At 42.1% G+C, this 27,620-nt stretch overlaps 11 non-coding genes across 11 annotated transcripts; all 11 read right to left on the reverse strand.

Annotated features, from left to right (window-relative positions):
• Positions 1-1,427: 1,427 nt before the first annotated feature.
• Positions 1,428-1,534, reverse strand: LOC126279596 (U6 spliceosomal RNA). The gene has a single exon (XR_007551066.1). It is a non-coding gene; the product is annotated as a U6 spliceosomal RNA (small nuclear RNA).
• A 2,477-nt stretch (positions 1,535-4,011) lies between these two features.
• On the reverse strand, positions 4,012-4,118 carry LOC126279597 (U6 spliceosomal RNA). Its single transcript, XR_007551067.1, has one exon. It is a non-coding gene; the product is annotated as a U6 spliceosomal RNA (small nuclear RNA).
• Positions 4,119-6,595: 2,477 nt separating this feature from the next.
• LOC126279598 (U6 spliceosomal RNA) lies at positions 6,596-6,702 on the reverse strand. The gene has a single exon (XR_007551068.1). It is a non-coding gene; the product is annotated as a U6 spliceosomal RNA (small nuclear RNA).
• A 2,476-nt stretch (positions 6,703-9,178) lies between these two features.
• On the reverse strand, positions 9,179-9,285 carry LOC126279599 (U6 spliceosomal RNA). Its single transcript, XR_007551069.1, has one exon. It is a non-coding gene; the product is annotated as a U6 spliceosomal RNA (small nuclear RNA).
• Positions 9,286-11,761: 2,476 nt separating this feature from the next.
• On the reverse strand, positions 11,762-11,868 carry LOC126279600 (U6 spliceosomal RNA). The gene has a single exon (XR_007551070.1). It is a non-coding gene; the product is annotated as a U6 spliceosomal RNA (small nuclear RNA).
• Positions 11,869-14,344: 2,476 nt separating this feature from the next.
• Positions 14,345-14,451, reverse strand: LOC126279601 (U6 spliceosomal RNA). The gene has a single exon (XR_007551071.1). It is a non-coding gene; the product is annotated as a U6 spliceosomal RNA (small nuclear RNA).
• Positions 14,452-16,927: 2,476 nt separating this feature from the next.
• Positions 16,928-17,034, reverse strand: LOC126279626 (U6 spliceosomal RNA). Its single transcript, XR_007551095.1, has one exon. It is a non-coding gene; the product is annotated as a U6 spliceosomal RNA (small nuclear RNA).
• A 2,476-nt stretch (positions 17,035-19,510) lies between these two features.
• On the reverse strand, positions 19,511-19,617 carry LOC126279602 (U6 spliceosomal RNA). The gene has a single exon (XR_007551072.1). It is a non-coding gene; the product is annotated as a U6 spliceosomal RNA (small nuclear RNA).
• A 2,478-nt stretch (positions 19,618-22,095) lies between these two features.
• Positions 22,096-22,202, reverse strand: LOC126279603 (U6 spliceosomal RNA). Its single transcript, XR_007551073.1, has one exon. It is a non-coding gene; the product is annotated as a U6 spliceosomal RNA (small nuclear RNA).
• Positions 22,203-24,679: 2,477 nt separating this feature from the next.
• Positions 24,680-24,786, reverse strand: LOC126279604 (U6 spliceosomal RNA). Its single transcript, XR_007551074.1, has one exon. It is a non-coding gene; the product is annotated as a U6 spliceosomal RNA (small nuclear RNA).
• A 2,476-nt stretch (positions 24,787-27,262) lies between these two features.
• On the reverse strand, positions 27,263-27,369 carry LOC126279605 (U6 spliceosomal RNA). The gene has a single exon (XR_007551075.1). It is a non-coding gene; the product is annotated as a U6 spliceosomal RNA (small nuclear RNA).
• Positions 27,370-27,620: the final 251 nt, after the last annotated feature.

Below are 27,620 nucleotides of genomic sequence, written 5' to 3' on the forward strand. Positions count from 1 at the left end.
CTAGTGCAGAACAAAGAGTGATAGATTTAGTATTTGAAAGCAGTTAATAACTGAGTAGCTACTGGTGTCATGTGACACAAACTGGTTTGTGATGTAGTTGTCTATTCCTGAAATCTTGAAGCTTGCTAGTGTTTTGTGTCTTGACTGGCTCTGTATCTGCTTATGTGGCAGAGCTTCTGTGTATGTAACATGATGAATATTGCATGCAGAGTTTGTCCAATCTTTCTCCTAGACACAGGATGAGAGGTGCTTCAGCTGCAATTGTGAACACCATCGACTTGTATCACATTGATGGGATTCAAAGTGCTGTCAAAATAGTAGAGTCTCACATCTAAATGCTATATGTTAATATTAGCATAGTGGTCTGCTGTCTAAACACTTCAGTGTTGTGGTATTCATTGGCTGACACTTTTGGAATTTATTTAAGTAACTGTATGTAATGGCAGATTGCCAGACATGTGGGAAAATACTTTGTGGGTCACACCAGTGAAATTTGTACATGACATGCTGATGCACCACAGATTTGCAGTAATAGTTGGTTTTTAGGTGAAGGGCAGTGGCTTATTACACAGGCAGATATGCTTCAGTTAAGAACCTGATGAGGTGTCACCTGCAGTCTGTATTATGAGGCTGCAGCTGGATAGCAAGGCCACTAGGAAAGTTACTTGAAACATAATGTTAAATAAACTTCCTGTAAAGGGGTAGCTTGCACACTTAATCATGAAAGATACACCTTCCTTCACATGTTTGTTTATGCTGCTCAAACAATTATGGCATCAGCTGCAGCCATGAAGATGAATAAAGATAAATATTGTGGGTCTGTGTGCAGACAGTATGTGATAGTGGCTTACAGGCACCAGAAGCTTTGTAGGCTTTAGAGAAAAATAAATATTAGGTAAGGCAAGCTAATTTTAGAGCGCTAGAGTGTATTTAAGCAGTAGTCTAAGTGAAAGTATGTGAGTGAGAAAGATTTGGAACATGCAGCTATCTTGTGTAAAGTTGGTGTAAGGTTTCCAAATGTTGTGTGTGGCAGTAGGTGTGTGTTATGAAATGACATGATTGAGACAGTAGCAAGAGATGCTGTGACACCTGAGTGTGATACTGAGGAAGAGAAGAGGCTTTTGCCTGTGCTAGGCTTAGCCTGGCTGTGATTTGTGTTGAAGGGGTGCTAGTGACATGTACTTGTGGTTTTGGTGTGCTTGCTGACTTGTTATTAGAGTGACATTTTAGATGTGCATTGGTGATGTAAGGGATAGGTTTATTGCCAGTTTTGTCATGTTCTGTTGTGAATGAAAGAAAGTGGAGGAGAACTGCGTAAATGGAGAGCATAGTTTGTGACAAGTGGGTGCAGATATGAAGCGAAACTTGTGTAGTTGGCTGATGGTATTAGCAGCTGATGTGAGGCATGAGAGAGTGAGATTGCGAAAAAAAATGTGGAACGCTTCACGATTTTGCGTGTCATCCTTGCGCAGGGGCCATGCTAATCTTCTCTGTATCGTTCCAATTTTAGTATATGTACCGCCGAAGCGAGTACATTCGAGGAGCCCTCTGAAATTGTATATATAGTTATGGCGTCGCGTCAAACATGGTTCGGCTTGGACGTAGGTTTACACAGCTCTGGCGAGGAACACAAGGCCTGCCGAGTGCTAATTTGTGAACTAATTACTGCGAGGTGTCGTTCTTAGTAAGTGGCAGCTCTGTCAACTGTAGATTTGGCAGTTTTGGGTGTAAAACTTAGATCGTAGAGTCGTTTGCTCTCGCACCATCCACCCAGAGCAGCAGCAGTTTCACACAGCTGCCGCTAGGCGGCAGCAAGACGTGTTGGCAGCTATTGTCGCCATGTTCTCACATCCCGAGTTTAGTGTCTTATAGGCATACGTATGAAACACACTTCTCTAATGTGTGGGATAAATGACTCTGACTGGAGCAGGTAGCAGGTCTTCAAGACTCTCAAAACAAGCGAATATTTTGGCCAAACTGTCTTCACTGCTAACACAAATTGCATTACTCTTGCAGTGGTACTTTCTTACGATACCTATCGATTTAATTACAGAGTGCTCATATGCAATGCAACTTTTAACTCACACATCAAGTACAACACAAGAAGACACAGCCTGTGACCATGTAAATTACTGAGGAACTCCACAGAGACCAAGCATGGTTCTATTCATCCAATGGCGCCAGAAGACAATAGTGACTGCAAGAAGAGACACAGTAGCCTCACGAACCATTAAAAACAGCATTCGTATTGCACACTTTGAAACACAGCAGTGTAGGTCATTACCAGGGCATGGATGGGTTAATGCGACTTGTGTGAGATAGTAGTAGGAATGATGGACATAGTTCCGTTTTCAGTACAATACCAGGTGATATATTTGTGTTGATCCAGGTGTACACAGGGCAGGTCTACTTGACAACAGTGAAACACTGTGATTGAGGTGTGTGAATGAGCCTAAAATATCGAGGGGACATGTGGTAAGAGAAACCAGGTTAGCATTGTGTTAGTAGCTGTAGTTATGTTCCTGTGAAATGTCAATCAGCTGTAATCCAGGTTGGTGAATGTTGTTATTGCAGGAAGAATTGCTAGTGCAGAACAAAGAGTGATAGATTTAGTATTTGAAAGCAGTTAATAACTGAGTAGCTACTGGTGTCATGTGACACAAACTGGTTTGTGATGTAGTTGTCTATTCCTGAAATCTTGAAGCTTGCTAGTGTTTTGTGTCTTGACTGGCTCTGTATCTGCTTATGTGGTAGAGCTTCTGTGTATGTAACATGATGAATATTGCATGCAGAGTTTGTCCAATCTTTCTCCTAGACACAGGATGAGAGGTGCATCAGCTGCAATTGTGAACACCATCGACTTGTATCACATTGATGGGATTCAAAGTGCTGTCAAAATAGTAGAGTCTCACATCTAAATGCTATATGTTAATATTAGCATACTGGTCTGCTGTCTAAACACTTCAGTGTTGTGGTATTCATTGGCTGACACTTTTGGAATTTATTTAAGTAACTGTATGTAATGGCAGATTGCCAGACATGTGGGAAAATACTTTGTGGGTCACACCAGTGAAATTTGTACATGACATGCTGATGCACCACAGATTTGCAGTAATAGTTGGTTTTTAGGTGAAGGGCAGTGGCTTATTACACAGGCAGATATGCTTCAGTTAAGAACCTGATGAGGTGTCACCTGCAGTCTGTATTATGAGGCTGCAGCTGGATAGCAAGGCCACTAGGAAAGTTACTTGAAACATAATGTTACATAAACTTCCTGTAAAGGGGTAGCTTGCACACTTAATCATGAAAGATACACCTTCCTTCACATGTTTGTTTATGCTGCTCAAACAATTATGGCATCAGCTGCAGCCATGAAGATGAATAAAGATAAATATTGTGGGTCTGTGTGCAGACAGTATGTGATAGTGGCTTACAGGCACCAGAAGCTTTGTAGGCGTTAGAGAAAAATAAATATTAGGTAAGGCAAGCTAATTTTAGAGCGCTAGAGTGTATTTAAGCAGTAATCTAAGTGAAAGTATGTGAGTGAGAAAGATTTGGAACATGCAGCTATCTTGTGTAAAGTTGGTGTAAGGTTTCCAAATGTTGTGTGTGGCAGTAGGTGTGTGTTATGAAATGACATGATTGAGACAGTAGCAAGAGATGCTGTGACAGCTGAGTGTGATACTGAGGAAGAGAAGAGGCTTTTGCCTGTGCTAGGCTTAGCCTGGCTGTGATTTGTGTTGAAGGGGTGCTAGTGACATGTACTTGTGGTTTTGGTGTGCTTGCTGACTTGTTATTAGAGTGACATTTTAGATGTGCATTGGTGATGTAAGGGATAGGTTTATTGCCAGTTTTGTCATGTTCTGTTGTGAATGAAAGAAAGTGGAGAAGAACTGCGTAAATGGAGAGCATAGTTTGTGACAAGTGGGTGCAGATATGAAGCGAAACTTGTGTAGTTGGCTGATGGTATTAGCAGCTGATGTGAGGCATGAGAGAGTGAGATTGCGAAAAAAAAATGTGGAACGCTTCACGATTTTGCGTGTCATCCTTGCGCAGGGGCCATGCTAATCTTCTCTGTATCGTTCCAATTTTAGTATATGTACCGCCGAAGCGAGTACATTCGAGGAGCCCTCTGAAATTGTATATATAGTTATGGCGTCGCGTCAAACATGGTTCGGCTTGGACGTAGGTTTACACAGCTCTGGCGAGGAACACAAGGCCTGCCGAGTGCTAATTTGTGAACTAATTACTGCGAGGTGTCGTTCTTAGTAAGTGGCAGCTCTGTCAACTGTAGATTTGGCAGTTTTGGGTGTAAAACTTAGATCGTAGAGTCGTTTGCTCTCGCACCATCCACCCAGAGCAGCAGCAGTTTCACACAGCTGCCGCTAGGCGGCAGCAAGACGTGTTGGCAGCTATTGTCGCCATGTTCTCACATCCCGAGTTTAGTGTCTTATAGGCATACGTATGAAACACACTTCTCTAATGTGTGGGATAAATGACTCTGACTGGAGCAGGTAGCAGGTCTTCAAGACTCTCAAAACAAGCGAATATTTTGGCCAAACTGTCTTCACTGCTAACACAAATTGCATTACTCTTGCAGTGGTACTTTCTTACGATACCTATCGATTTAATTACAGAGTGCTCATATGCAATGCAACTTTTAACTCACACATCAAGTACAACACAAGAAGACACAGCCTGTGACCATGTAAATTACTGAGGAACTCCACAGAGACCAAGCATGGTTGTATTCATCCAATGGCGCCAGAAGACAATAGTGACTGCAAGAAGAGACACAGTAGCCTCACGAACCATTAAAAACAGCATTCGTATTGCACACTTTGAAACACAGCAGTGTAGGTCATTACCAGGGCATGGATGGGTTAATGCGACTTGTGTGAGATAGTAGTAGGAATGATGGACATAGTTCCGTTTTCAGTACAATACCAGGTGATATATTTGTGTTGATCCAGGTGTACACAGGGCAGGTCTACTTGACAACAGTGAAACACTGTGATTGAGGTGTGTGAATGAGCCTAAAATATCGAGGGGACATGTGGTAAGAGAAACCAGGTTAGCATTGTGTTAGTAGCTGTAGTTATGTTCCTGTGAAATGTCAATCAGCTGTAATCCAGGTTGGTGAATGTTGTTATTGCAGGAAGAATTGCTAGTGCAGAACAAAGAGTGATAGATTTAGTATTTGAAAGCAGTTAATAACTGAGTAGCTACTGGTGTCATGTGACACAAACTGGTTTGTGATGTAGTTGTCTATTCCTGAAATCTTGAAGCTTGCTAGTGTTTTGTGTCTTGACTGGCTCTGTATCTGCTTATGTGGTAGAGCTTCTGTGTATGTAACATGATGAATATTGCATGCAGAGTTTGTCCAATCTTTCTCCTAGACACAGGATGAGAGGTGCATCAGCTGCAATTGTGAACACCATCGACTTGTATCACATTGATGGGATTCAAAGTGCTGTCAAAATAGTAGAGTCTCACATCTAAATGCTATATGTTAATATTAGCATAGTGGTCTGCTGTCTAAACACTTCAGTGTTGTGGTATTCATTGGCTGACACTTTTGGAATTTATTTAAGTAACTGTATGTAATGGCAGATTGCCAGACATGTGGGAAAATACTTTGTGGGTCACACCAGTGAAATTTGTACATGACATGCTGATGCACCACAGATTTGCAGTAATAGTTGGTTTTTAGGTGAAGGGCAGTGGCTTATTACACAGGCAGATATGCTTCAGTTAAGAGCCTGATGAGGTGTCACCTGCAGTCTGTATTATGAGGCTGCAGCTGGATAGCAAGGCCACTAGGAAAGTTACTTGAAACATAATGTTAAATAAACTTCCTGTAAAGGGGTAGCTTGCACACTTAATCATGAAAGATACACCTTCCTTCACATGTTTGTTTTTGCTGCTCAAACAATTATGGCATCAGCTGCAGCCATGAAGATGAATAAAGATAAATATAGTGGGTCTGTGTGCAGACAGTATGTGATAGTGGCTTACAGGCACCAGAAGCTTTGTAGGCTTTAGAGAAAAATAAATATTAGGTAAGGCAAGCTAATTTTAGAGCGCTAGAGTGTATTTAAGCAGTAGTCTAAGTGAAAGTATGTGAGTGAGAAAGATTTGGATCATGCAGCTATCTTGTGTAAAGTTGGTGTAAGGTTTCCAAATGTTGTGTGTGGCAGTAGGTGTGTGTTATGAAATGACATGATTGAGACAGTAGCAAGAGATGCTGTGACAGCTGAGTGTGATACTGAGGAAGAGAAGAGGCTTTTGCCTGTGCTAGGCTTAGCCTGGCTGTGATTTGTGTTGAAGGGGTGCTAGTGACGTGTACTTGTGGTTTTGGTGTGCTTGCTGACTTGTTATTAGAGTGACATTTTAGATGTGCATTGGTGATGTAAGGGATAGGTTTATTGCCAGTTTTGTCATGTTCTGTTGTGAATGAAAGAAAGTGGAGGAGAACTGCGTAAATGGAGAGCATAGTTTGTGACAAGTGGGTGCAGATATGAAGCGAAACTTGTGTAGTTGGCTGATGGTATTAGCAGCTGATGTGAGGCATGAGAGAGTGAGATTGCGAAAAAAAAATGTGGAACGCTTCACGATTTTGCGTGTCATCCTTGCGCAGGGGCCATGCTAATCTTCTCTGTATCGTTCCAATTTTAGTATATGTACCGCCGAAGCGAGTACATTCGAGGAGCCCTCTGAAATTGTATATATAGTTATGGCGTCGCGTCAAACATGGTTCGGCTTGGACGTAGGTTTACACAGCTCTGGCGAGGAACACAAGGCCTGCCGAGTGCTAATTTGTGAACTAATTACTGCGAGGTGTCGTTCTTAGTAAGTGGCAGCTCTGTCAACTGTAGATTTGGCAGTTTTGGGTGTAAAACTTAGATCGTAGAGTCGTTTGCTCTCGCACCATCCACCCAGAGCAGCAGCAGTTTCACACAGCTGCCGCTAGGCGGCAGCAAGACGTGTTGGCAGCTATTGTCGCCATGTTCTCACATCCCGAGTTTAGTGTCTTATAGGCATACGTATGAAACACACTTCTCTAATGTGTGGGATAAATGACTCTGACTGGAGCAGGTAGCAGGTCTTCAAGACTCTCAAAACAAGCGAATATTTTGGCCAAACTGTCTTCACTGCTAACACAAATTGCATTACTCTTGCAGTGGTACTTTCTTACGATACCTATCGATTTAATTACAGAGTGCTCATATGCAATGCAACTTTTAACTCACACATCAAGTACAACACAAGAAGACACAGCCTGTGACCATGTAAATTACTGAGGAACTCCACAGAGACCAAGCATGGTTCTATTCATCCAATGGCGCCAGAAGACAATAGTGACTGCAAGAAGAGACACAGTAGCCCCACGAACCATTAAAAACAGCATTCGTATTGCACACTTTGAAACACAGCAGTGTAGGTCATTACCAGGGCATGGATGGGTTAATGCGACTTGTGTGAGATAGTAGTAGGAATGATGGACATAGTTCCGTTTTCAGTACAATACCAGGTGATATATTTGCGTTGATCCAGGTGTACACAGGGCAGGTCTACTTGACAACAGTGAAACACTGTGATTGAGGTGTGTGAATGAGCCTAAAATATCGAGGGGACATGTGGTAAGAGAAACCAGGTTAGCATTGTGTTAGTAGCTGTAGTTATGTTCCTGTGAAATGTCAATCAGCTGTAATCCAGGTTGGTGAATGTTGTTATTGCAGGAAGAATTGCTAGTGCAGAACAAAGAGTGATAGATTTAGTATTTGAAAGCAGTTAATAACTGAGTAGCTACTGTTGTCATGTGACACAAACTGGTTTGTGATGTAGTTGTCTATTCCTGAAATCTTGAAGCTTGCTAGTGTTTTGTGTCTTGACTGGCTCTGTATCTGCTTATGTGGTAGAGCTTCTGTGTATGTAACATGATGAATATTGCATGCAGAGTTTGTGCAATCTTTCTCCTAGACACAGGATGAGAGGTGCATCAGCTGCAATTGTGAACACCATCGACTTGTATCACATTGATGGGATTCAAAGTGCTGTCAAAATAGTAGAGTCTCACATCTAAATGCTATATGTTAATATTAGCATAGTGGTCTGCTGTCTAAACACTTCAGTGTTGTGGTATTCATTGGCTGACACTTTTGGAATTTATTTAAGTAACTGTATGTAATGGCAGATTGCCAGACATGTGGGAAAATACTTTGTGGGTCACACCAGTGAAATTTGTACATGACATGCTGATGCACCACAGATTTGCAGTAATAGTTGGTTTTTAGGTGAAGGGCAGTGGCTTATTACACAGGCAGATATGCTTCAGTTAAGAACCTGATGAGGTGTCACCTGCAGTCTGTATTATGAGGCTGCAGCTGGATAGCAAGGCCACTAGGAAAGTTACTTGAAACATAATGTTAAATAAACTTCCTGTAAAGGGGTAGCTTGCACACTTAATCATGAAAGATACACCTTCCTTCACATGTTTGTTTATGCTGCTCAAACAATTATGGCATCAGCTGCAGCCATGAAGATGAATAAAGATAAATATTGTGGGTCTGTGTGCAGACAGTATGTGATAGTGGCTTACAGGCACCAGAAGCTTTGTAGGCGTTAGAGAAAAATAAATATTAGGTAATGCAAGTTAATTTTAGAGCGCTAGAGTGTATTTAAGCAGTAGTCTAAGTGAAAGTATGTGAGTGAGAAAGATTTGGAACATGCAGCTATCTTGTGTAAAGTTGGTGTAAGGTTTCCAAATGTTGTGTGTGGCAGTAGGTGTGTGTTATGAAATGACATGATTGAGACAGTAGCAAGAGATGCTGTGACAGCTGAGTGTGATACTGAGGAAGAGAAGAGGCTTTTGCCTGTGCTAGGCTTAGCCTGGCTGTGATTTGTGTTGAAGGGGTGCTAGTGACATGTACTTGTGGTTTTGGTGTGCTTGCTGACTTGTTATTAGAGTGACATTTTAGATGTGCATTGGTGATGTAAGGGATAGGTTTATTGCCAGTTTTGTCATGTTCTGTTGTGAATGAAAGAAAGTGGAGGAGAACTGCGTAAATGGAGAGCATAGTTTGTGACAAGTGGGTGCAGATATGAAGCGAAACTTGTGTAGTTGGCTGATGGTATTAGCAGCTGATGTGAGGCATGAGAGAGTGAGATTGCGAAAAAAAATGTGGAACGCTTCACGATTTTGCGTGTCATCCTTGCGCAGGGGCCATGCTAATCTTCTCTGTATCGTTCCAATTTTAGTATATGTACCGCCGAAGCGAGTACATTCGAGGAGCCCTCTGAAATTGTATATATAGTTATGGCGTCGCGTCAAACATGGTTCGGCTTGGACGTAGGTTTACACAGCTCTGGCGAGGAACACAAGGCCTGCCGAGTGCTAATTTGTGAACTAATTACTGCGAGGTGTCGTTCTTAGTAAGTGGCAGCTCTGTCAACTGTAGATTTGGCAGTTTTGGGTGTAAAACTTAGATCGTAGAGTCGTTTGCTCTCGCACCATCCACCCAGAGCAGCAGCAGTCTCACACAGCTGCCGCTAGGCGGCAGCAAGACGTGTTGGCAGCTATTGTCGCCATGTTCTCACATCCCGAGTTTAGTGTCTTATAGGCATACGTATGAAACACACTTCTCTAATGTGTGGGATAAATGACTCTGACTGGAGCAGGTAGCAGGTCTTCAAGACTCTCAAAACAAGCGAATATTTTGGCCAAACTGTCTTCACTGCTAACACAAATTGCATTACTCTTGCAGTGGTACTTTCTTACGATACCTATCGATTCAATTACAGAGTGCTCATATGCAATGCAACTTTTAACTCACACATCAAGTACAACGCAAGAAGACACAGCCTGTGACCATGTAAATTACTGAGGAACTCCACAGAGACCAAGCATGGTTCTATTCATCCAATGGCGCCAGAAGACAATAGTGACTGCAAGAAGAGACACATTAGCCTCACGAACCATTAAAAACAGCATTCGTGTTGCACACTTTGAAACACAGCAGTGTAGGTCATTACTAGGGCATGGATGGGTTAATGCGACTTGTGTGAGATAGTAGTAGGAATGATGGACATAGTTCCGTTTTCAGTACAATACCAGGTGATATATTTGTGTTGATCCAGGTGTACACAGGGCAGGTCTACTTGACAACAGTGAAACACTGTGATTGAGGTGTGTGAATGAGCCTAAAATATCGAGGGGACATGTGGTAAGAGAAACCAGGTTAGCATTGTGTTAGTAGCTGTAGTTATGTTCCTGTGAAATGTCAATCAGCTGTAATCCAGGTTGGTGAATGTTGTTATTGCAGGAAGAATTGCTAGTGCAGAACAAAGAGTGATAGATTTAGTATTTGAAAGCAGTTAATAACTGAGTAGCTACTGGTGTCATGTGACACAAACTGGTTTGTGATGTAGTTGTCTATTCCTGAAATCTTGAAGCTTGCTAGTGTTTTGTGTCTTGACTGGCTCTGTATCTGCTTATGTGGTAGAGCTTCTGTGTATGTAACATGATGAATATTGCATGCAGAGTTTGTGCAATCTTTCTCCTAGACACAGGATGAGAGGTGCATCAGCTGCAATTGTGAACACCATCGACTTGTATCACATTGATGGGATTCAAAGTGCTGTCAAAATAGTAGAGTCTCACATCTAAATGCTATATGTTAATATTAGCATAGTGGTCTGCTGTCTAAACACTTCAGTGTTGTGGTATTCATTGGCTGACACTTTTGGAATTTATTTAAGTAACTGTATGTAATGGCAGATTGCCAGACATGTGGGAAAATACTTTGTGGGTCACACCAGTGAAATTTGTACATGACATGCTGATTCACCACAGATTTGCAGTAATAGTTGGTTTTTAGGTGAAGGGCAGTGGCTTATTACACCGGCAGATATGCTTCAGTTAAGAACCTGATGAGGTGTCACCTGCAGTCTGTATTATGAGGCTGCAGCTGGATAGCAAGGCCACTAGGAAAGTTACTTGAAACATAATGTTAAATAAACTTCCTGTAAAGGTGTAGCTTGCACACTTAATCATGAAAGATACACCTTCCTTCACATGTTTGTTTATGCTGCTCAAACAATTATGGCATCAGCTGCAGCCATGAAGATGAATAAAGATAAATATTGTGGGTCTGTGTGCAGACAGTATGTGATAGTGGCTTACAGGCACCAGAAGCTTTGTAGGCGTCAGAGAAAAATAAATATTAGGTAATGCAAGCTAATTTTAGAGCGCTAGAGTGTATTTAAGCAGTAGTCTAAGTGAAAGTATGTGAGTGAGAAAGATTTGGAACATGCAGCTATCTTGTGTAAAGTTGGTGTAAGGTTTCCAAATGTTGTGTGTGGCAGTAGGTGTGTGTTATGAAATGACATGATTGAGACAGTAGCAAGAGATGCTGTGACAGCTGAGTGTGATACTGAGGAAGAGAAGAGGCTTTTGCCTGTGCTAGGCTTAGCCTGGCTGTGATTTGTGTTGAAGGGGTGCTAGTGACATGTACTTGTGGTTTTGGTGTGCTTGCTGACTTGTTATTAGAGTGACATTTTAGATGTGCATTGGTGATGTAAGGGATAGGTTTATTGCCAGTTTTGTCATGTTCTGTTGTGAATGAAAGAAAGTGGAGGAGAACTGCGTAAATGGAGAGCATAGTTTGTGACAAGTGGGTGCAGATATGAAGCGAAACTTGTGTAGTTGGCTGATGGTATTAGCAGCTGATGTGAGGCATGAGAGAGTGAGATTGCGAAAAAAAATGTGGAACGCTTCACGATTTTGCGTGTCATCCTTGCGCAGGGGCCATGCTAATCTTCTCTGTATCGTTCCAATTTTAGTATATGTACCGCCGAAGCGAGTACATTCGAGGAGCCCTCTGAAATTGTATATATAGTTATGGCGTCGCGTCAAACATGGTTCGGCTTGGACGTAGGTTTACACAGCTCTGGCGAGGAACACAAGGCCTGCCGAGTGCTAATTTGTGAACTAATTACTGCGAGGTGTCGTTCTTAGTAAGTGGCAGCTCTGTCAACTGTAGATTTGGCAGTTTTGGGTGTAAAACTTAGATCGTAGAGTCGTTTGCTCTCGCACCATCCACCCAGAGCAGCAGCAGTTTCACACAGCTGCCGCTAGGCGGCAGCAAGACGTGTTGGCAGCTATTGTCGCCATGTTCTCACATCCCGAGTTTAGTGTCTTATAGGCATACGTATGAAACACACTTCTCTAATGTGTGGGATAAATGACTCTGACTGGAGCAGGTAGCAGGTCTTCAAGACTCTCAAAACAAGCGAATATTTTGGCCAAACTGTCTTCACTGCTAACACAAATTGCATTACTCTTGCAGTGGTACTTTCTTACGATACCTATCGATTCAATTACAGAGTGCTCATATGCAATGCAACTTTTAACTCACACATCAAGTACAACGCAAGAAGACACAGCCTGTGACCATGTAAATTACTGAGGAACTCCACAGAGACCAAGCATGGTTCTATTCATCCAATGGCGCCAGAAGACAATAGTGACTGCAAGAAGAGACACATTAGCCTCACGAACCATTAAAAACAGCATTCGTGTTGCACACTTTGAAACACAGCAGTGTAGGTCATTACTAGGGCATGGATGGGTTAATGCGACTTGTGTGAGATAGTAGTAGGAATGATGGACATAGTTCCGTTTTCAGTACAATACCAGGTGATATATTTGTGTTGATCCAGGTGTACACAGGGCAGGTCTACTTGACAACAGTGAAACACTGTGATTGAGGTGTGTGAATGAGCCTAAAATATCGAGGGGACATGTGGTAAGAGAAACCAGGTTAGCATTGTGTTAGTAGCTGTAGTTATGTTCCTGTGAAATGTCAATCAGCTGTAATCCAGGTTGGTGAATGTTGTTATTGCAGGAAGAATTGCTAGTGCAGAACAAAGAGTGATAGATTTAGTATTTGAAAGCAGTTAATAACTGAGTAGCTACTGGTGTCATGTGACACAAACTGGTTTGTGATGTAGTTGTCTATTCCTGAAATCTTGAAGCTTGCTAGTGTTTTGTGTCTTGACTGGCTCTGTATCTGCTTATGTGGTAGAGCTTCTGTGTATGTAACATGATGAATATTGCATGCAGAGTTTGTGCAATCTTTCTCCTAGACACAGGATGAGAGGTGCATCAGCTGCAATTGTGAACACCATCGACTTGTATCACATTGATGGGATTCAAAGTGCTGTCAAAATAGTAGAGTCTCACATCTAAATGCTATATGTTAATATTAGCATAGTGGTCTGCTGTCTAAACACTTCAGTGTTGTGGTATTCATTGGCTGACACTTTTGGAATTTATTTAAGTAACTGTATGTAATGGCAGATTGCCAGACATGTGGGAAAATACTTTGTGGGTCACACCAGTGAAATTTGTACATGACATGCTGATTCACCACAGATTTGCAGTAATAGTTGGTTTTTAGGTGAAGGGCAGTGGCTTATTACACCGGCAGATATGCTTCAGTTAAGAACCTGATGAGGTGTCACCTGCAGTCTGTATTATGAGGCTGCAGCTGGATAGCAAGGCCACTAGGAAAGTTACTTGAAACATAATGTTAAATAAACTTCCTGTAAAGGGGTAGCTTGCACACTTAATCATGAAAGATACACCTTCCTTCACATGTTTGTTTATGCTGCTCAAACAATTATGGCATCAGCTGCAGCCATGAAGATGAATAAAGATAAATATTGTGGGTCTGTGTGCAGACAGTATGTGATAGTGGCTTACAGGCACCAGAAGCTTTGTAGGCGTTAGAGAAAAATAAATATTAGGTAATGCAAGTTAATTTTAGAGCGCTAGAGTGTATTTAAGCAGTAGTCTAAGTGAAAGTATGTGAGTGAGAAAGATTTGGAACATGCAGCTATCTTGTGTAAAGTTGGTGTAAGGTTTCCAAATGTTGTGTGTGGCAGTAGGTGTGTGTTATGAAATGACATGATTGAGACAGTAGCAAGAGATGCTGTGACAGCTGAGTGTGATACTGAGGAAGAGAAGAGGCTTTTGCCTGTGCTAGGCTTAGCCTGGCTGTGATTTGTGTTGAAGGGGTGCTAGTGACATGTACTTGTGGTTTTGGTGTGCTTGCTGACTTGTTATTAGAGTGACATTTTAGATGTGCATTGGTGATGTAAGGGATAGGTTTATTGCCAGTTTTGTCATGTTCTGTTGTGAATGAAAGAAAGTGGAGGAGAACTGCGTAAATGGAGAGCATAGTTTGTGACAAGTGGGTGCAGATATGAAGCGAAACTTGTGTAGTTGGCTGATGGTATTAGCAGCTGATGTGAGGCATGAGAGAGTGAGATTGCGAAAAAAAATGTGGAACGCTTCACGATTTTGCGTGTCATCCTTGCGCAGGGGCCATGCTAATCTTCTCTGTATCGTTCCAATTTTAGTATATGTACCGCCGAAGCGAGTACATTCGAGGAGCCCTCTGAAATTGTATATATAGTTATGGCGTCGCGTCAAACATGGTTCGGCTTGGACGTAGGTTTACACAGCTCTGGCGAGGAACACAAGGCCTGCCGAGTGCTAATTTGTGAACTAATTACTGCGAGGTGTCGTTCTTAGTAAGTGGCAGCTCTGTCAACTGTAGATTTGGCAGTTTTGGGTGTAAAACTTAGATCGTAGAGTCGTTTGCTCTCGCACCATCCACCCAGAGCAGCAGCAGTTTCACACAGCTGCCGCTAGGCGGCAGCAAGACGTGTTGGCAGCTATTGTCGCCATGTTCTCACATCCCGAGTTTAGTGTCTTATAGGCATATGTATGAAACACACTTCTCTAATGTGTGGGATAAATGACTCTGACTGGAGCAGGTAGCAGGTCTTCAAGACTCTCAAAACAAGCGAATATTTTGGCCAAACTGTCTTCACTGCTAACACAAATTGCATTACTCTTGCAGTGGTACTTTCTTACGATACCTATCGATTCAATTACAGAGTGCTCATATGCAATGCAACTTTTAACTCACACATCAAGTACAACGCAAGAAGACACAGCCTGTGACCATGTAAATTACTGAGGAACTCCACAGAGACCAAGCATGGTTCTATTCATCCAATGGCGCCAGAAGACAATAGTGACTGCAAGAAGAGACACATTAGCCTCACGAACCATTAAAAACAGCATTCGTGTTGCACACTTTGAAACACAGCAGTGTAGGTCATTACTAGGGCATGGATGGGTTAATGCGACTTGTGTGAGATAGTAGTAGGAATGATGGACATAGTTCCGTTTTCAGTACAATACCAGGTGATATATTTGTGTTGATCCAGGTGTACACAGGGCAGGTCTACTTGACAACAGTGAAACACTGTGATTGAGGTGTGTGAATGAGCCTAAAATATCGAGGGGACATGTGGTAAGAGAAACCAGGTTAGCATTGTGTTAGTAGCTGTAGTTATGTTCCTGTGAAATGTCAATCAGCTGTAATCCAGGTTGGTGAATGTTGTTATTGCAGGAAGAATTGCTAGTGCAGAACAAAGAGTGATAGATTTAGTATTTGAAAGCAGTTAATAACTGAGTAGCTACTGGTGTCATGTGACACAAACTGGTTTGTGATGTAGTTGTCTATTCCTGAAATCTTGAAGCTTGCTAGTGTTTTGTGTCTTGACTGGCTCTGTATCTGCTTATGTGGTAGAGCTTCTGTGTATGTAACATGATGAATATTGCATGCAGAGTTTGTGCAATCTTTCTCCTAGACACAGGATGAGAGGTGCATCAGCTGCAATTGTGAACACCATCGACTTGTATCACATTGATGGGATTCAAAGTGCTGTCAAAATAGTAGAGTCTCACATCTAAATGCTATATGTTAATATTAGCATAGTGGTCTGCTGTCTAAACACTTCAGTGTTGTGGTATTCATTGGCTGACACTTTTGGAATTTATTTAAGTAACTGTATGTAATGGCAGATTGCCAGACATGTGGGAAAATACTTTGTGGGTCACACCAGTGAAATTTGTACATGACATGCTGATTCACCACAGATTTGCAGTAATAGTTGGTTTTTAGGTGAAGGGCAGTGGCTTATTACACCGGCAGATATGCTTCAGTTAAGAACCTGATGAGGTGTCACCTGCAGTCTGTATTATGAGGCTGCAGCTGGATAGCAAGGCCACTAGGAAAGTTACTTGAAACATAATGTTAAATAAACTTCCTGTAAAGGTGTAGCTTGCACACTTAATCATGAAAGATACACCTTCCTTCACATGTTTGTTTATGCTGCTCAAACAATTATGGCATCAGCTGCAGCCATGAAGATGAATAAAGATAAATATTGTGGGTCTGTGTGCAGACAGTATGTGATAGTGGCTTACAGGCACCAGAAGCTTTGTAGGCGTCAGAGAAAAATAAATATTAGGTAATGCAAGCTAATTTTAGAGCGCTAGAGTGTATTTAAGCAGTAGTCTAAGTGAAAGTATGTGAGTGAGAAAGATTTGGAACATGCAGCTATCTTGTGTAAAGTTGGTGTAAGGTTTCCAAATGTTGTGTGTGGCAGTAGGTGTGTGTTATGAAATGACATGATTGAGACAGTAGCAAGAGATGCTGTGACAGCTGAGTGTGATACTGAGGAAGAGAAGAGGCTTTTGCCTGTGCTAGGCTTAGCCTGGCTGTGATTTGTGTTGAAGGGGTGCTAGTGACATGTACTTGTGGTTTTGGTGTGCTTGCTGACTTGTTATTAGAGTGACATTTTAGATGTGCATTGGTGATGTAAGGGATAGGTTTATTGCCAGTTTTGTCATGTTCTGTTGTGAATGAAAGAAAGTGGAGGAGTACTGCGTAAATGGAGAGCATAGTTTGTGACAAGTGGGTGCAGATATGAAGCGAAACTTGTGTAGTTGGCTGATGGTATTAGCAGCTGATGTGAGGCATGAGAGAGTGAGATTGCGAAAAAAAATGTGGAACGCTTCACGATTTTGCGTGTCATCCTTGCGCAGGGGCCATGCTAATCTTCTCTGTATCGTTCCAATTTTAGTATATGTACCGCCGAAGTGAGTACATTGGAGGAGCCCTCTGAAATTGTATATATAGTTATGGCGTCGCGTCAAACATGGTTCGGCTTGGACGTAGGTTTACACAGCTCTGGCGAGGAACACAAGGCCTGCCGAGTGCTAATTTGTGAACTAATTACTGCGAGGTGTCGTTCTTAGTAAGTGGCAGCTCTGTCAACTGTAGATTTGGCAGTTTTGGGTGTAAAACTTAGATCGTAGAGTCGTTTGCTCTCGCACCATCCACCCAGAGCAGCAGCAGTCTCACACAGCTGCCGCTAGGCGGCAGCAAGACGTGTTGGCAGCTATTGTCGCCATGTTCTCACATCCCGAGTTTAGTGTCTTATAGGCATACGTATGAAACACACTTCTCTAATGTGTGGGATAAATGACTCTGACTGGAGCAGGTAGCAGGTCTTCAAGACTCTCAAAACAAGCGAATATTTTGGCCAAACTGTCTTCACTGCTAACACAAATTGCATTACTCTTGCAGTGGTACTTTCTTACGATACCTATCGATTTAATTACAGAGTGCTCATATGCAATGCAACTTTTAACTCACACATCAAGTACAACACAAGAAGACACAGCCTGTGACCATGTAAATTACTGAGGAACTCCACAGAGACCAAGCATGGTTCTATTCATCCAATGGCGCCAGAAGACAATAGTGACTGCAAGAAGAGACACAGTAGCCTCACGAACCATTAAAAACAGCATTCGTATTGCACACTTTGAAACACAGCAGTGTAGGTCATTACCAGGGCATGGATGGGTTAATGCGACTTGTGTGAGATAGTAGTAGGAATGATGGACATAGTTCCGTTTTCAGTACAATACCAGGTGATATATTTGTGTTGATCCAGGTGTACACAGGGCAGGTCTACTTGACAACAGTGAAACACTGTGATTGAGGTGTGTGAATGAGCCTAAAATATCGAGGGGACATGTGGTAAGAGAAACCAGGTTAGCATTGTGTTAGTAGCTGTAGTTATGTTCCTGTGAAATGTCAATCAGCTGTAATCCAGGTTGGTGAATGTTGTTATTGCAGGAAGAATTGCTAGTGCAGAACAAAGAGTGATAGATTTAGTATTTGAAAGCAGTTAATAACTGAGTAGCTACTGGTGTCATGTGACACAAACTGGTTTGTGATGTAGTTGTCTATTCCTGAAATCTTGAAGCTTGCTAGTGTTTTGTGTCTTGACTGGCTCTGTATCTGCTTATGTGGTAGAGCTTCTGTGTATGTAACATGATGAATATTGCATGCAGAGTTTGTCCAATCTTTCTCCTAGACACAGGATGAGAGGTGCATCAGCTGCAATTGTGAACACCATCGACTTGTATCACATTGATGGGATTCAAAGTGCTGTCAAAATAGTAGAGTCTCACATCTAAATGCTATATGTTAATATTAGCATAGTGGTCTGCTGTCTAAACACTTCAGTGTTGTGGTATTCATTGGCTGACACTTTTGGAATTTATTTAAGTAACTGTATGTAATGGCAGATTGCCAGACATGTGGGAAAATACTTTGTGGGTCACACAAGTGAAATTTGTACATGACATGCTGATTCACCACAGATTTGCAGTAATAGTTGGTTTTTAGGTGAAGGGCAGTGGCTTATTACACCGGCAGATATGCTTCAGTTAAGAACCTGATGAGGTGTCACCTGCAGTCTGTATTATGAGGCTGCAGCTGGATAGCAAGGCCACTAGGAAAGTTACTTGAAACATAATGTTAAATAAACTTCCTGTAAAGGTGTAGCTTGCACACTTAATCATGAAAGATACACCTTCCTTCACATGTTTGTTTATGCTGCTCAAACAATTATGGCATCAGCTGCAGCCATGAAGATGAATAAAGATAAATATTGTGGGTCTGTGTGCAGACAGTATGTGATAGTGGCTTACAGGCACCAGAAGCTTTGTAGGCGTCAGAGAAAAATAAATATTAGGTAATGCAAGCTAATTTTAGAGCGCTAGAGTGTATTTAAGCAGTAGTCTAAGTGAAAGTATGTGAGTGAGAAAGATTTGGAACATGCAGCTATCTTGTGTAAAGTTGGTGTAAGGTTTCCAAATGTTGTGTGTGGCAGTAGGTGTGTGTTATGAAATGACATGATTGAGACAGTAGCAAGAGATGCTGTGACAGCTGAGTGTGATACTGAGGAAGAGAAGAGGCTTTTGCCTGTGCTAGGCTTAGCCTGGCTGTGATTTGTGTTGAAGGGGTGCTAGTGACATGTACTTGTGGTTTTGGTGTGCTTGCTGACTTGTTATTAGAGTGACATTTTAGATGTGCATTAGTGATGTAAGGGATAGGTTTATTGCCAGTTTTGTCATGTTCTGTTGTGAATGAAAGAAAGTGGAGGAGAACTGCGTAAATGGAGAGCATAGTTTGTGACAAGTGGGTGCAGATATGAAGCGAAACTTGTGTAGTTGGCTGATGGTATTAGCAGCTGATGTGAGGCATGAGAGAGTGAGATTGCGAAAAAAAATGTGGAACGCTTCACGATTTTGCGTGTCATCCTTGCGCAGGGGCCATGCTAATCTTCTCTGTATCGTTCCAATTTTAGTATATGTACCGCCGAAGCGAGTACATTCGAGGAGCCCTCTGAAATTGTATATATAGTTATGGCGTCGCGTCAAACATGGTTCGGCTTGGACGTAGGTTTACACAGCTCTGGCGAGGAACACAAGGCCTGCCGAGTGCTAATTTGTGAACTAATTACTGCGAGGTGTCGTTCTTAGTAAGTGGCAGCTCTGTCAACTGTAGATTTGGCAGTTTTGGGTGTAAAACTTAGATCGTAGAGTCGTTTGCTCTCGCACCATCCACCCAGAGCAGCAGCAGTCTCACACAGCTGCCGCTAGGCGGCAGCAAGACGTGTTGGCAGCTATTGTCGCCATGTTCTCACATCCCGAGTTTAGTGTCTTATAGGCATACGTATGAAACACACTTCTCTAATGTGTGGGATAAATGACTCTGACTGGAGCAGGTAGCAGGTCTTCAAGACTCTCAAAACAAGCGAATATTTTGGCCAAACTGTCTTCACTGCTAACACAAATTGCATTACTCTTGCAGTGGTACTTTCTTACGATACCTATCGATTTAATTACAGAGTGCTCATATGCAATGCAACTTTTAACTCACACATCAAGTACAACACAAGAAGACACAGCCTGTGACCATGTAAATTACTGAGGAACTCCACAGAGACCAAGCATGGTTCTATTCATCCAATGGCGCCAAACGACAATAGTGACTGCAAGAAGAGACACAGTAGCCTCACGAACCATTAAAAACAGCATTCGTATTGCACACTTTGAAACACAGCAGTGTAGGTCATTACCAGGGCATGGATGGGTTAATGCGACTTGTGTGAGATAGTAGTAGGAATGATGGACATAGTTCCGTTTTCAGTACAATACCAGGTGATATATTTGTGTTGATCCAGGTGTACACAGGGCAGGTCTACTTGACAACAGTGAAACACTGTGATTGAGGTGTGTGAATGAGCCTAAAATATCGAGGGGACATGTGGTAAGAGAAACCAGGTTAGCATTGTGTTAGTAGCTGTAGTTATGTTCCTGTGAAATGTCAATCAGCTGTAATCCAGGTTGGTGAATGTTGTTATTGCAGGAAGAATTGCTAGTGCAGAACAAAGAGTGATAGATTTAGTATTTGAAAGCAGTTAATAACTGAGTAGCTACTGGTGTCAATGTGACACAAACTGGTTTGTGATGTAGTTGTCTATTCCTGAAATCTTGAAGCTTGCTAGTGTTTTGTGTCTTGACTGGCTCTGTATCTGCTTATGTGGTAGAGCTTCTGTGTATGTAACATGATGAATATTGCATGCAGAGTTTGTCCAATCTTTCTCCTAGACACAGGATGAGAGGTGCATCAGCTGCAATTGTGAACACCATCGACTTGTATCACATTGATGGGATTCAAAGTGCTGTCAAAATAGTAGAGTCTCACATCTAAATGCTATATGTTAATATTAGCATACTGGTCTGCTGTCTAAACACTTCAGTGTTGTGGTATTCATTGGCTGACACTTTTGGAATTTATTTAGGTAACTGTATGTAATGGCAGATTGCCAGACATGTGGGAAAATACTTTGTGGGTCACACCAGTGAAATTTGTACATGACATGCTGATGCACCACAGATTTGCAGTAATAGTTGGTTTTTTAGGTGAAGGACAGTGGCTTATTACACAGGCAGATATGCTTCAGTTAAGAACCTGATGAGGTGTCACCTGCAGTCTGTATTATGAGGCTGCAGCTGGATAGCAAGGCCACTAGGAAAGTTACTTGAAACATAATGTTAAATAAACTTCCTGTAAAGGGGTAGCTTGCTCACTTAATCATGAAAGATACACCTTCCTTCACATGTTTGTTTATGCTGCTCAAACAATTATGGCATCAGCTGCAGCCATGAAGATGAATAAAGATAAATATTGTGGGTCTGTGTGCAGACAGTATGTGATAGTGGCTTACAGGCACCAGAAGCTTTGTAGGCGTTAGAGAAAAATAAATATTAGGTAATGCAAGCTAATTTTAGAGCGCTAGAGTGTATTTAAGCAGTAGTCTAAGTGAAAGTATGTGAGTGAGAAAGATTTGGAACATGCAGCTATCTTGTGTAAAGTTGGTGTAAGGTTTCCAAATGTTGTGTGTGGCAGTAGGTGTGTGTTATGAAATGACATGATTGAGACAATAGCAAGAGATGCTGTGACAGCTGAGTGTGATACTGAGGAAGAGAAGAGGCTTTCGCCTGTGCTAGGCTTAGCCTGGCTGTGATTTGTGTTGAAGGGGTGCTAGTGACATGTACTTGTGGTTTTGGTGGGCTTGCTGACTTGTTATTAGAGTGACATTTTAGATGTGCATTGGTGATGTAAGGGATAGGTTTATTGCCAGTTTTGTCATGTTCTGTTGTGAATGAAAGAAAGTGGAGGAGAACTGCGTAAATGGAGAGCATAGTTTGTGACAAGTGGGTGCAGATATGAAGCGAAACTTGTGTAGTTGGCTGATGGTATTAGCAGCTGATGTGAGGCATGAGAGAGTGAGATTGCGAAAAAAAATGTGGAACGCTTCACGATTTTGCGTGTCATCCTTGCGCAGGGGCCATGCTAATCTTCTCTGTATCGTTCCAATTTTAGTATATGTACCGCCGAAGCGAGTACATTCGAGGAGCCCTCTGAAATTGTATATATAGTTATGGCGTCGCGTCAAACATGGTTCGGCTTGGACGTAGGTTTACACAGCTCTGGCGAGGAACACAAGGCCTGCCGAGTGCTAATTTGTGAACTAATTACTGCGAGGTGTCGTTCTTAGTAAGTGGCAGCTCTGTCAACTGTAGATTTGGCAGTTTTGGGTGTAAAACTTAGATCGTAGAGTCGTTTGCTCTCGCACCATCCACCCAGAGCAGCAGCAGTCTCACACAGCTGCCGCTAGGCGGCAGCAAGACGTGTTGGCAGCTATTGTCGCCATGTTCTCACATCCCGAGTTTAGTGTCTTATAGGCATACGTATGAAACACACTTCTCTAATGTGTGGGATAAATGACTCTGACTGGAGCAGGTAGCAGGTCTTCAAGACTCTCAAAACAAGCGAATATTTTGGCCAAACTGTCTTCACTGCTAACACAAATTGCATTACTCTTGCAGTGGTACTTTCTTACGATACCTATCGATTTAATTACAGAGTGCTCATATGCAATGCAACTTTTAACTCACACATCAAGTACAACACAAGAAGACACAGCCTGTGACCATGTAAATTACTGAGGAACTCCACAGAGACCAAGCATGGTTCTATTCATCCAATGGCGCCAGAAGACAATAGTGACTGCAAGAAGAGACACAGTAGCCTCACGAACCATTAAAAACAGCATTCGTATTGCACACTTTGAAACACAGCAGTGTAGGTCATTACCAGGGCATGGATGGGTTAATGCGACTTGTGTGAGATAGTAGTAGGAATGATGGACATAGTTCCGTTTTCAGTACAATACCAGGTGATATATTTGTGTTGATCCAGGTGTACACAGGGCAGGTCTACTTGACAACAGTGAAACACTGTGATTGAGGTGTGTGAATGAGCCTAAAATATCGAGGGGACATGTGGTAAGAGAAACCAGGTTAGCATTGTGTTAGTAGCTGTAGTTATGTTCCTGTGAAATGTCAATCAGCTGTAATCCAGGTTGGTGAATGTTGTTATTGCAGGAAGAATTGCTAGTGCAGAACAAAGAGTGATAGATTTAGTATTTGAAAGCAGTTAATAACTGAGTAGCTACTGGTGTCAATGTGACACAAACTGGTTTGTGATGTAGTTGTCTATTCCTGAAATCTTGAAGCTTGCTAGTGTTTTGTGTCTTGACTGGCTCTGTATCTGCTTATGTGGTAGAGCTTCTGTGTATGTAACATGATGAATATTTCATGCAGAGTTTGTGCAATCTTTCTCCTAGACACAGGATGAGAGGTGCATCAGCTGCAATTGTGAACACCATCGACTTGTATCACATTGATGGGATTCAAAGTGCTGTCAAAATAGTAGAGTCTCACATCTAAATGCTATATGTTAATATTAGCATAGTGGTCTGCTGTCTAAACACTTCAGTGTTGTGGTATTCATTGGCTGACACTTTTGGAATTTATTTAAGTAACTGTATGTAATGGCAGATTGCCAGACATGTGGGAAAATACTTTGTGGGTCACACCAGTGAAATTTGTACATGACATGCTGATTCACCACAGATTTGCAGTAATAGTTGGTTTTTAGGTGAAGGGCAGTGGCTTATTACACAGGCAGATATGCTTCAGTTAAGAACCTGATGAGGTGTCACCTGCAGTCTGTATTATGAGGCTGCAGCTGGATAGCAAGGCCACTAGGAAAGTTACTTGAAACATAATGTTAAATAAACTTCCTGTAAAGGGGTAGCTTGCTCACTTAATCATGAAAGATACACCTTCCTTCACATGTTTGTTTATGCTGCTCAAACAATTATGGCATCAGCTGCAGCCATGAAGATGAATAAAGATAAATATTGTGGGTCTGTGTGCAGACAGTATGTGATAGTGGCTTACAGGCACCAGAAGCTTTGTAGGCGTTAGAGAAAAATAAATATTAGGTAATGCAAGCTAATTTTAGAGCGCTAGAGTGTATTTAAGCAGTAGTCTAAGTGAAAGTATGTGAGTGAGAAAGATTTGGAACATGCAGCTATCTTGTGTAAAGTTGGTGTAAGGTTTCCAAATGTTGTGTGTGGCAGTAGGTGTGTGTTATGAAATGACATGATTGAGACAATAGCAAGAGATGCTGTGACAGCTGAGTGTGATACTGAGGAAGAGAAGAGGCTTTTGCCTGTGCTAGGCTTAGCCTGGCTGTGATTTGTGTTGAAGGGGTGCTAGTGACATGTACTTGTGGTTTTGGTGGGCTTGCTGACTTGTTATTAGAGTGACATTTTAGATGTGCATTGGTGATGTAAGGGATAGGTTTATTGCCAGTTTTGTCATGTTCTGTTGTGAATGAAAGAAAGTGGAGGAGAACTGCGTAAATGGAGAGCATAGTTTGTGACAAGTGGGTGCAGATATGAAGCGAAACTTGTGTAGTTGGCTGATGGTATTAGCAGCTGATGTGAGGCATGAGAGAGTGAGATTGCGAAAAAAAATGTGGAACGCTTCACGATTTTGCGTGTCATCCTTGCGCAGGGGCCATGCTAATCTTCTCTGTATCGTTCCAATTTTAGTATATGTACCGCCGAAGCGAGTACATTCGAGGAGCCCTCTGAAATTGTATATATAGTTATGGCGTCGCGTCAAACATGGTTCGGCTTGGACGTAGGTTTACACAGCTCTGGCGAGGAACACAAGGCCTGCCGAGTGCTAATTTGTGAACTAATTACTGCGAGGTGTCGTTCTTAGTAAGTGGCAGCTCTGTCAACTGTAGATTTGGCAGTTTTGGGTGTAAAACTTAGATCGTAGAGTCGTTTGCTCTCGCACCATCCACCCAGAGCAGCAGCAGTTTCACACAGCTGCCGCTAGGCGGCAGCAAGACGTGTTGGCAGCTATTGTCGCCATGTTCTCACATCCCGAGTTTAGTGTCTTATAGGCATACGTATGAAACACACTTCTCTAATGTGTGGGATAAATGACTCTGACTGGAGCAGGTAGCAGGTCTTCAAGACTCTCAAAACAAGCGAATATTTTGGCCAAACTGTCTTCACTGCTAACACAAATTGCATTACTCTTGCAGTGGTACTTTCTTACGATACCTATCGATTTAATTACAGAGTGCTCATATGCAATGCAACTTTTAACTCACACATCAAGTACAACACAAGAAGACACAGCCTGTGACCATGTAAATTACTGAGGAACTCCACAGAGACCAAGCATGGTTCTATTCATCCAATGGCGCCAGAAGACAATAGTGACTGCAAGAAGAGACACAGTAGCCTCACGAACCATTAAAAACAGCATTCGTATTGCACACTTTGAAACACAGCAGTGTAGGTCATTACCAGGGCATGGATGGGTTAATGCGACTTGTGTGAGATAGTAGTAGGAATGATGGACATAGTTCCGTTTTCAGTACAATACCAGGTGATATATTTGTGTTGATCCAGGTGTACACAGGGCAGGTCTACTTGACAACAGTGAAACACTGTGATTGAGGTGTGTGAATGAGCCTAAAATATCGAGGGGACATGTGGTAAGAGAAACCAGGTTAGCATTGTGTTAGTAGCTGTAGTTATGTTCCTGTGAAATGTCAATCAGCTGTAATCCAGGTTGGTGAATGTTCTTATTGCAGGAAGAATTGCTAGTGCAGAACAAAGAGTGATAGATTTAGTATTTGAAAGCAGTTAATAACTGAGTAGCTACTGTTGTCATGTGACACAAACTGGTTTGTGATGTAGTTGTCTATTCCTGAAATCTTGAAGCTTGCTAGTGTTTTGTGTCTTGACTGGCTCTGTATCTGCTTATGTGGTAGAGCTTCTGTGTATGTAACATGATGAATATTGCATGCAGAGTTTGTGCAATCTTTCTCCTAGACACAGGATGAGAGGTGCATCAGCTGCAATTGTGAACACCATCGACTTGTATCACATTGATGGGATTCAAAGTGCTGTCAAAATAGTAGAGTCTCACATCTAAATGCTATATGTTAATATTAGCATAGTGGTCTGCTGTCTAAACACTTCAGTGTTGTGGTATTCATTGGCTGACACTTTTGGAATTTATTTAAGTAACTGTATGTAATGGCAGATTGCCAGACATGTGGGAAAATACTTTGTGGGTCACACCAGTGAAATTTGTACATGACATGCTGATTCACCACAGATTTGCAGTAATAGTTGGTTTTTAGGTGAAGGGCAGTGGCTTATTACACAGGCAGATATGCTTCAGTTAAGAACCTGATGAGGTGTCACCTGCAGTCTGTATTATGAGGCTGCAGCTGGATAGCAAGGCCACTAGGAAAGTTACTTGAAACATAATGTTACATAAACTTCCTGTAAAGGGGTAGCTTGCACACTTAATCATGAAAGATACACCTTCCTTCACATGTTTGTTTATGCTGCTCAAACAATTATGGCATCAGCTGCAGCCATGAAAATGAATAAAGATAAATATTGTGGGTCTGTGTGCAGACAGTATGTGATAGTGGCTTACAGGCACCAGAAGCTTTGTAGGCGTTAGAGAAAAATAAATATTAGGTAAGGCAAGCTAATTTTAGAGCGCTAGAGTGTATTTAAGCAGTAATCTAAGTGAAAGTATGTGAGTGAGAAAGATTTGGAACATGCAGCTATCTTGTGTAAAGTTGGTGTAAGGTTTCCAAATGTTGTGTGTGGCAGTAGGTGTGTGTTATGAAATGACATGATTGAGACAGTAGCAAGAGATGCTGTGACAGCTGAGTGTGATACTGAGGAAGAGAAGAGGCTTTTGCCTGTGCTAGGCTTAGCCTGGCTGTGATTTGTGTTGAAGGGGTGCTATTGACATGTACTTGTGGTTTTGGTGTGCTTGCTGACTTGTTATTAGAGTGACATTTTAGATGTGCATTGGTGATGTAAGGGATAGGTTTATTGCCAGTTTTGTAATGTTCTGTTGTGAATGAAAGAAAGTGGAGGAGAACTGCGTAAATGGAGAGCATAGTTTGTGACAAGTGGGTGCAGATATGAAGCGAAACTTGTGTAGTTGGCTGATGGTATTAGCAGCTGATGTGAGGCATGAGAGAGTGAGATTGCGAAAAAAAATGTGGAACGCTTCACGATTTTGCGTGTCATCCTTGCGCAGGGGCCATGCTAATCTTCTCTGTATCGTTCCAATTTTAGTATATGTACCGCCGAAGCGAGTACATTCGAGGAGCCCTCTGAAATTGTATATATAGTTATGGCGTCGCGTCAAACATGGTTCGGCTTGGACGTAGGTTTACACAGCTCTGGCGAGGAACACAAGGCCTGCCGAGTGCTAATTTGTGAACTAATTACTGCGAGGTGTCGTTCTTAGTAAGTGGCAGCTCTGTCAACTGTAGATTTGGCAGTTTTGGGTGTAAAACTTAGATCGTAGAGTCGTTTGCTCTCGCACCATCCACCCAGAGCAGCAGCAG

The sequence above is a fragment of the Schistocerca gregaria genome, chromosome 6 (genome assembly GCF_023897955.1).
Source record: "Schistocerca gregaria isolate iqSchGreg1 chromosome 6, iqSchGreg1.2, whole genome shotgun sequence".
Classification (NCBI taxonomy): domain Eukaryota; kingdom Metazoa; phylum Arthropoda; class Insecta; order Orthoptera; family Acrididae; genus Schistocerca; species Schistocerca gregaria.